Source organism: Moschus berezovskii, chromosome 17 (assembly GCF_049115385.1).
Source record: "Moschus berezovskii isolate FMDL1 chromosome 17, NW_MosBer_1.0, whole genome shotgun sequence".
Classification (NCBI taxonomy): Eukaryota; Metazoa; Chordata; class Mammalia; order Artiodactyla; family Moschidae; genus Moschus; species Moschus berezovskii.
This window is the reverse complement of record NC_142476.1, coordinates 77772040-77782786: the sequence shown is the minus strand read 5'-3', so window position 1 is coordinate 77782786 and position 10747 is coordinate 77772040.

The window sequence follows — 10747 nt, the reverse complement described above, 5'->3', positions numbered from 1 at the left end:
TATGTCTCCTGCATTAGACAAGCAGGTTCCTTACCAGTAGCACCACCCAGGAAGCAGAGGTGTATATGGGAGCAATTCCTTCACCTTCCTATTCTAGGTAATAGCTCCTTTTGGTATCTTTCACTCCAGTTTTAAAGTGTTCAATGTCAGGAACATCATTCTTTAGTTGTCACCTCTAGTTATGGAAATTCTTCAGAGATTCTTAAGTAAAGAAAAAAAGAGTTGTTTTCTTTTCTTTGATTCACAATAACTGCTTTAGAAATTAAAGCTTCTATTAAGGGAAAGTGATCTATAGCTTACAGTCACCCCAGAAAGTGAAAAATGAGTCATTCAGTCGTATTCGACTCTTTGCAACCACATGGACTGTAGCCTCCCAGGCTCCTCTGTCCATGGAATTCTCCAGGCCAGAATACTAGAGTGGGTAGCCATTCCCTTCTCCAGGGGATCTTCCCAATCCAGGAATCAAATCCATGTCTCCTGAATTGCAGGCAGATTCTTTACCATCTGAGCCACCAGGGAAGCCCAGTCTTTTTCATTTAAGTGTCTAAGTTCAAATTCAAATCTTACACTGAACGCAAATGCATATGGCTCCTCTCTTCTTTGGAGAAGGTTCCCTTCCATTTGTTTAACTACAGTTATTCCTGTGGAGGTCAGAGTATGAGTACTGAAATTTCACCAATTACTGAGGAAATACAAGATGAGTTTGGGAGCTGTGCCAAACTCTTCATAAGCAGATCTTCCAGGCCTCGCTAAATGAGAGGGTATTCACGCAAAATTATACTAGTAATGGGAACCAGAAGTTTATCATCCAATTACTGCCCCTTTTCTCAGATCCACCAGGCAGGTTTTTATTTATTTCTTTGGCTGTGCTGGGTCTTACATACAGAATGTGGGCTCTAGTTCCCAGACCAGGGATTGAACCCAAGCCCTCTGTGTTGGGAGCCTGGAGTCTTAACCACTGGACAAGCAGATCCTGAAGTAATTAAATTGGGCTTCTTAACAGAGTATGAAAAATGGCAGTTTATCATCACTTCTGTTTCACAAAGTATCAGAGTTCTGCTCCCAAGTACCTTCTATTTGAAGCTGAATACTATCCTTCTTTGGTAGCTCCTTCAAAGTTTGGAACCTTTGACACACTGCTGCAAGTTGCCTTTCAAAGCAACATATAACATATACATAATATATACACAAAAATCCATCCATATTTGCTCTATTTTTTAATTGCAACTTTTATTATTGATTATACAATGTTAATTCTCTTGACACAAGGTCAAAAATCTTACCCAAAGAATACTAGAGTGGGTAGATAACCAAGGGAACATTTCATGCAAAGATGCGCTCAATAAAGGAAACAAATGGTAGGGACCTAACAGAAGCAGAAGACATTAAGAAGAGGTGGCAAGAATACACAGAAGAACTGTACAAAAAATCTTCAGGACCCAGATAACCACGATGGTGTGAACACTCACCTAGATCTAGACATCCTGAAACACGAAGTCAAGTGGGCATTAGGAAGCATCACTACGAACAAAGCTTGAGGAGGTGATGGAATTCCAGTTGAGCTATTTCAAATCCTGAAAGATGATGCTGTGAAACGCTGCACTCAATATGCCAGCAAATTTGGAAAACTCAGCAGTGGCCACAGGACTGGAAAAGGTCAGTTTTCATTTCAATCCCAAAGAAAGGCAATGCCAAAGAATACTCAAACTACCGCACAATTGCACTCGTCTCACATGCTAGTAAAGTCATGCTCAAAATTCTCCAAGCCAGGCTTCAGCAATACGTGAACTGTGAAATTCCAGATGTTCAAGCTGGCTTTAGAAAAGGCAGAGGAACCGAGATCAAAGTGCCAACATCTGCTGGATCATGGAAAAAGCAAGAGAGTTCCAGAGAAACATCTACTTGTGCTTCATTGACTATGCCAAAGCCTTTGACAATATGGATCACAATAAACTGTAGAAAATTCTGAAAGAGTTGGGAATACCAGGCCACCTGACCTGCCTCTTGAGAAACCTATATTCAGGTCAGGAAGCAACAGTTAGAACTGGACATGGAACAACAGACTGGTTCCAAATAGGAAAAAGAGTACATCAAGGCTGTATATTGTCACCCTGCTTATTTAACTTATATGCAGAGTAAGTACATCATAAGAAATGTTGGGCTGGAGGAAGCACAAGTTTGAATCAAGATTGCCAGGAGAAATATAAATAACCTCGGATATGCAGATGATACCACCCTTATGGCAGAAAATGAAGAAGAACTAAAGAGACTCTTGATGAAAGTGGAGAGTGAAAAAATTGGCTTTAAGCTCAACATTGAGAAAACTAAGATCATGGCATCTGGTCCCATCACTTCATGGCAAATAGATGAGGAAACAGTGGAAACAATGGATGACTTTATTTTTCTGTGCTCCAAAATCACTGCAGATGGTGATTGCAGCCATGAAATTAAAAGACAGTTACTCCTTGGAAGGAAAGTTATGACCAACCTAGATAGCATATTAAAAAGCAGAGACATTACTTTGCTAACAAAGGTCCGTCTAGTCAAGCCTATGGTTTTCCCAGTGGTCATGGATGGATGTGAGAGTTGGACTATAAAGAAAGCTGAGCGCCAAAGAATTGATGCTTTTGAACTGTGGTGCTGGAGAAGACTCTTGAGAGTCCCTTGGACTGCAAGGAGATCCAACCAGTCCATCCTAAAGGAGATCAGTCCTGGGTGTTCATTGGAGGGATTGTTGTTGAAGCTGAACCTCCAATACTTTGGCCACCTGATGCGAAGAACTGACTCATTTGAAAAGACCCTGATTCTGGGAAAGATTGAGGGCAGGAGGAGAAGGAGACAACAGAGGATGAGATGGTTGGATGGCATCACTGACTCAATGGACATGGGTTTGGCTGGACTCTGGGAGTTGGTAATGGACCGGGAGGCCTGGCGTGCTGTGGTTCACGGGGTCGCAGAGAGTCAGACACGACTGAGTGATTGAACTGAACTGAACTAATCCATTTGGGAATTTGAGGCCATTAATAACCTCAGTTATGTCATAGTCTTAGATGCTACCTGTAACAGTCAAGATTTCACATATTTTCAGTCTCCTTTACTTAAGAGCTTCAAAAACATTAGTCCTGTAATATCTCAATGGTTTATTAAATACGCCATACAAAAGACATCACTCCAATTCTTAGTTTTACACTTCTTTAGACTCTGCCTAGCCTTTGGTAAGACAAGACTGCCTTAATGGGCTTCATCCTTCACCCTCTTGTCTATTAAAGTGTGTGGATGCAATTTTGGGGATTTTCAACTCACAGAAGCAGAATATAATTTTAATAATTCAATGTTTTCTAATTTTAAGACTCTAGCTCTTTCAGAATTTCAGTTCCTGTAAGTGCTTTGCATAAACATTAATCTTTATAGTTTTCCTTTGCTTATTACTTTCCCCCAAATGTAGAAGTTTAACCTTTCTTGAAATACACATTGCAAGTTTTATTTCTGATATATTCAATCTTGAACAGCTTGTTGCCTCCTAATAGCTACAGTATTGACGTAAGAGCTTGGCATCTTAATTTGAAGTAACAGAAACCAATTCTACGTAATCAAGAAAGAAAAGAATTTATTACAAATGTGTAAATGTTTAAACAATGCAAGATATGGTGAAGCTACAGTGGACACCATAATAGTGATAGACGGACTTACCTGGTGGTCCAGTGGTTACGACTCTTCCTTCCAATGCAGCGGTGAAGGTTCAATCCCTGGTTTGGAAGCTAAGATCCTACATGCCTCATGGCCAAAAGACGAAAGCAGAAAACAGAAGCAATATTGTAACAAATTCAATAAAGACTTTGATAATGGTCCACATCCAAAAAAAAAAAAAATTAAATGCAATAGTAATAGAAAAATATTTTAATGAATTATTTATTCTCTACTTTTTACTTCTTTTTGTATGTTTGATTTTTCGTTCTTTCTCTCAATTGATCTCTCCAATCCAAAATAGATTTTGAAAAATGATCATGAACATCTTACAAATGTATGTCACTTCATTCAAAAGACCATCTAGTCTGAGGCTAAACTCTCACATTCTAGAAGATAAATTCCAAACAGTGAACCCTAATTGGCACAGCCTCCAGAGGTTTGTCCCTGCACCTGGTGGGTCTAACTCAAAGCTAACTTACATTGTGCTACTTACGTTTCCAACAGCTATTACTATAGTGTGCACACCTGCACATGTGGAGACAGCCACATAAAAGGCAGATGACAAAGAGATCTGGATAGACCACCCACTAGTTAAGTACTGCAACCAAGTAGCTTCAATATCTAAGTAGCTTCAATAACTCTATCATTAATTTAGGGTTTTTTACAAAAATAATAATAATTACAGCTCAGATTGTACTTGGCAGATCTTTATTCTAACCTGTTACTCATCTATAGCTTGGCTGCAACAATAGCATGAATTCTTGGTGCAATAAGTCTAACAGACAGATATTTCTCCAGAAATCAGAAATTCTCAGAAAACTCTCATGTTTAAGTAAACAATATTGGTCCCTTTCCATTAAAATTCAAATAAAATATATAAATTCTATATTCCAAAATCCTTGGCAATCCAGATATTTTTCTACCATAAAGTCATTAATTTTTGATAATATTTTTAGAAAGAAGTTAAATATTAAAAAATCTAAATACAATTGCTCTAGTAGGTTAGTATAGGAACAATGAATAATAAAGAATAGAATTCTAAAAGCAACATGTTCTCCTTGATATAAAGAATTTATGTACAGATTTAGATAAGATGGTGGACTCTGGAGCTGGACCCTTTAAGTTCAAATCCCAGTCCAACACCTACCAGCTGTGTGTTTTTTGGGAACTTGCAAAATTTGTGTCTCAATTATTTTCAACTGGAAAATTGAGATAACAATTATATTTATCTTACAGGATTGTGGTAAACACTAAATAGTTAAAAGAGGTAAAGAGATACGAATGATGTCTGGAATATAAGAATGTTCAATAAATGTTAGTAATTGCTTTATGTTTCTGTGATGAGTCACAAACACATGAAATCATCATTGATTATTTACTTGAGGTTCATTTCCACACGTGTCCTTCTGCCGTTTTAAAATAACCCTTAAAACTAAATATAATTTCTTTGTCTTCCTCTCCTGAGCAAGCTGCTTCCCTCAACAGCACCAACACTGTGTGTGTCAGTATGTTTCAAACATCAGAGTCATATTCTTAGATCTTTCTTCCTTTTTCCTTGATCATTATATCATAGAAATTCCCTGATGATCACAGTGATCTTACATAGTACATGACATATTTCAGGTAATCAGGAAATGTTTACTGAATGCACTGAGGAAAAAAAATAATATACTGTCCTCATTGTATAATAATGCCAGTTTCCTTATGCATATCTTCACATTGACCCCAAATTAATTGGGTTTCCCTGGTGGTTCAGATGGCAAAGAATCTGCCTGCAATGCAGGAAACCAGGTTTGATCCCTGGGTTGGGAAGATCCCCTGGAGAAGGGAGTTGCTACCCACTCCAGTATTCTTGCCTGGAGAATTCCATGGACAGAGGAGTCTGGTGGTCTACAGTACATGGGGTTGCAAAGTCATATATGACTCAGATTGCACACACAAATTAATTAGTGACACAAAGAGCAAGTTAGTCCCATTTTCAAACAATATGTACATGCAAAGGCATTTTTCAGAAATTCAGTTTTAGTAAGAGTTAAACAAGAGTTAAAGGAAGGAGAACAGACGAGTGATAACTTCTCTGTCCATCATTTGCTCTGGGAACTGCTGGTTTTCCACACAGATGACAAAGGAGTGGTCACTGTACAGGGTTTGCTGCTGCTGCTAAGTCACTTCAGTCGTGTCCAACTCTGTGTGACCCCATAGACGGAAGCCCACCAGGCTCCCCCTTCCCTGGGATTCTCCAGGCAGGAACACTGGAGTGGGTTGCCATTTCCTTCTCCAATGTGTGAAAGTGAAAAGTGAAAGTGAAGTCGCTCAGTCGTGTCCGACCCTTAGCGACCCCATGGACTGCAGCCTTCCAGGCTCCTCCGTCCATGGGATTTTCTAGGCAATAATACTGGAGTGGCTTGCCATTGCCTTCTCCAGTACAGGGTTTAGTGGTGATTAATTTATACAGTTTCATGAATAACAGATGGATGGGACAGTGAGAGTTCTGTAATGAGGGTACTCCAGTGACTAGCAGTCATGCAGTCACAAGCACTCACAGGAATTGAGTGCCACAAGGGAAGACTGCCAGAATAGACGGGACATTCTTTTCCTTACCATTTCATTAACTAATTATAAACCTCCACATGAGTTTGTGTAAAATCCAGGAGTTGGTGATGGACAGAGAGGCCTGGTGTGCTGCAGTCCATGGGGGTTGCACAGAGTTGGACACAACTGAGTGACTGAACTGAACTGATAAACCTCCACTGTTTCTCATAACATTTTTGTAGACTATTTTTAAAACAGAGCTCATCACTTTTGTTAACCAAAAGTTGAGAAAAAGACCTGATTAAAATAAAGAGTCATTTATTTGAGGTTTGTTAGGACCGCAACCCAGAAGACTGAATCAAAAAGCTCTTGAATTGTTCTGCTGGACCACAAAATGAAGCTTTTATAAAAGCAGAAACCACAAGTTTTCAGTTAGTTCCATGAATTGATCAGGGATTATAACTGGAGCTGGCAAGAAAGGTGCTTGTTTAGTAAGAATTGGCTGAGGTCCAAAATGGTTGAATAGTTACAAATGTATCAACCTTGAGACACAGGTTGCAACTAGCAGATGTTATGAAATAGCTGGTATCCTTGGGTAGTTCACAGGAAGTTCAAGTTCTCAATAGTGCAGGAACTTGCCTAAGACCAGGTCCTTATTGGCCACTCAACTCCATTTTTATATGTCTGAACTATAATTACTTCATTATAATTTCATCAAAAGATACATCATGTATAGTTATGTGTTTAGTAAATATGTATGTAAACAGGGAAAATGCAGTTAATTAGACTGGAACTTTGTGTCTATTATTCTGACATTACTCAATATTTATTTAATTACAATGAGCTTAACTATCACAAAAATTGAATAACTGACCTACATAATTTTATAAGTGGTTCTAGCAGGATCAAAAAGCATTGTAGGGATAAGAAAGAAAGACATTCTCACTTTCACAATGTCTTTCTAGGAGCAGTGAGTGTCTGGAGGAGATTACAACTACAGGACTTTGCTTTTATTACAGAGAACTAAAGACTAATCATTCTGTGTTCTACACATATTTTCTTTTTAAGGAATGATTCAGTTATTTTAATAACTCACTAGTCAAATTAACAGGTCTATAAATGGCCCTAGACTGAATGTATTTGTAATTCTTAAGGCAAAAGATATTTCTCATTCAGAAATTTAAGGAAAAATTGGAAAGACTTTTTTTTACATTTTAAATAAATTATAATGAAAATGTTAAGGATGAGCATTTTTGTGTCATGTACAACACTTTATATGTGACCTTATACACTTTATGTGTATATAAACCTAAACTCAATGATGGTACCCAGTAGCAATTTATAATACCAACAAAGACACATAAGCAATGTTAATCTTTTAGCTGATTATAAAATATATGGTACTTAGTGCAGGGTAGTTATCTGAACTATAGCTATTACATTCTAAGGAAGAAAAATTATGTGAAATAGTTTCAAATAAACAAGAAATTAGACATTATTTTAAAATATAGTTCTGTGGCAAAAATGAAATATTGTGAGAAACTTATCAAGTATCATACTAACTTTTTAAAGCATTTGCTACTTTAAAAAAGAAAGATAGTCACACAAAGAAACAGACTGAGCACACTCCTAACTTCTTTTATCTGTATTTCCAAAAGGGATTTCTTTCTTTAAAGAAAACAAAGAACCAAGCAAATACAGTTTTCTTCAGATGCTTCAAATTTGAATCTCTTCACAACTTCAATAATACAAGTTTTGAAATGAGACCACACATTTAATTTCCTTCTGAAATGCACTGTGTAGGAGTTAATGTGCCCTAGAAAAGCAATCATCAATTTTATTCCTCTTTCTGTTTATGTACTATAGACAATGTAGAGAAAGTATACAAATTGAGATGCATTTCCCATTCTCTAAAACTGAAATCAACATGTTAGATACTTACTCCAACAAAAGAGTTGCCAACATTTTTACAAAGTTGAAAAGTTCAAAGTATTCATATGAATACTGAAAATAATTTAATTAAGCTTATCCCACAGTGAACAGACACAATAAGTTCAATAAATAATTCCATTTGGCTTAGATATAGATTGCCCCATTATCCAGCTAAGGAAAAGTACAATATATTCTCATGGCATTCTTATTTTTGTATGTAAGCAAATGTGAAAAAAAGGTAAACTATGACATGGATACCAGTAAAACAATAGATTTATCAAAAAGTTTAACAAGAGAGTTGTAATTGATATAGCATGTATTTGGCCTTTTATGCCAATTTTATAATTCTCTTTTCTGAAACTAATACTTAGAAGTAAAAAGCCAGTTTTGATTTAATATCAATATAAAACCAATACATCTAACATACTTTGTAATGAGAAATAGCTGAGAAAAAAAAAGAGCCTTACTTTTCATGAAAAAGACAGTTTAATAATAAGAAATCTGTTGACCACGTAATTATCTAATTTCCTAGAAAATGGAAAAAGAAAGATGATTTGTTAATAATCAAATATATTACGAAATAGATATACTATTTTTGATACACTATTTTTTAAATAATTTAGCATTTAATTTTGTATCAGAATATACATAATATGACTTATAATGGTGGTTTACAAACAAATTATTAGCCATTTTCAATACATCTTTGTTTAAATTAAATTTTTAAAAGAAGCTATAAGCTTCAGTAGCAAGAGAATTTAGAGCACGAACATCTATTCCTGATTTCAAAGTTTTAAATTAAGATCAAACTTGTTGAGATAGATAATAAAGATAAGCAAATATTTATACACCAATTATCATCATATGTGAATCTAACTTTCTATTTCTTGTCATCATAAAGCTGAGTTTTGTATTTCTGTTTGCTAAGTCTATCCCTCTGATATTGAAAGACAACTGTTAAAATTTCAAAATCTGTTGACTCATACCTTTGAGATAATAAGTGTTATTTTAATAAGAATGTTTTATCAAATATGTGTGGTATGAACATGTTGTAATTTTGCTATGTTTGTCATGGAAGATGGAGTTCATTACTGACCTCAGAATGACTGACTGCTGCATGTTATATAGAATAATAGTCATGGATTACAGCACCTAGTGTGTGCCAAGTACTCTTTCAGGCTATCATGACACAGTAGATGTGTGTGAGTATTAGTCATGTCCGTAGTGTCTAACTCTTTGTGGCCCCATGGACTGCAGCCCACCAGGCTCCTTTGTCCATGGAATTCTCCAGTCAAGAATTCTGGACTGGGTTGCCCTTCCCTTCTTCAGGGGATCTTCCCGACCTAGGGATCGAACCAGTGTCTGCTGCATTGTAGGCAGATTCTTTGCTATCTGAGCCACCAGGGAAGCCTGGTACAGTAGTCACAAAATATATAAGCATGGAACTGACATTCAAGTGCTTCCCTCACAGCTCAGTTGGTAAAGAATCCGCCTGCACTGCAGGTGGCACCCGTTTGATGCCTTAGTCAGGAAGATCCCCTGGAGAAGGGATAGGCTACCCACTCCAGTATACTTGGGCTTCCCTTGTGGCTCAGCTGGTAAAGAATCCACATATAATTCTCTTTTCAAGTAATGCAAGCAAAAGTTAAACAAGCATATAATGTACCAATGGTGAAAATGCTATAAGGAAAAAAATAAATCAGTGCAGGGCAGAGAAATATAGAGGGAAAGGACCTAATCAAAGAAGACATCTCAGAAGAAGCAACATTTTAACAGAGACCTGTGGCAGGCAGAGGAGGGCATTGCAAGCAGAGATAGAGCAAAATGCCAAGAAATGTGCTTGATATGTACAGAAAATAGCATGGAGGAGAAAGAGTTTGGACCAGTGAGAGCTGTTAAAGTTTTGGATTTTGATGGTTCCAATGGAAGGGGGGATGATCCCCAGATTATAGAAGACTATAGCTTCACAGAGAAAATTCAGCATTTAAAAATTACACAGAACAACTCGATGCCAGCTCTCCCACGAGAGTTTACAATTATGTCTACATATAGAAATTGACGTGGGCCAAATTATAAGAAACACTTTCAAAATTGCACCATTTTAATTATTTAGAATTTCGTAAAGGAAAATGTGTGTAAAGCCAATCTCTACTTCTCTGCTTTTTTTAAAGCTTATGCACATGGCTCAGACAGTTGATTTATCCAAAGCAAGCTTCTGTCCTTAAATCTGGAAGTGTGTATTCAAATGCCTACTAGATAGCTTATGCACTTGGCATTGATTTACTCCACAAGTCGACTTCTTCCTTGGAATTTTATCTCTCTGACACTAGTAGTACCCTTCACCTAGTTGATCAGGCCCCAGACTTGGATAATGGAAACATTGTTGACTTGTGTATTTCTCACATACTCAACAAGTCACTTAATACACCAGTACATCAGCATATAATCATAATTACCTGTCACAATTCTAACTAGTTCTCACCACATCCACTGCCATCCTTCTGTGAATCCAAGTCAAGATCCGGTTTCGACTCCACTACAGCAAGAGCTCCTTCCTTGAATTCTCTCCTTCTACATCATCCCCACAACCCTAACC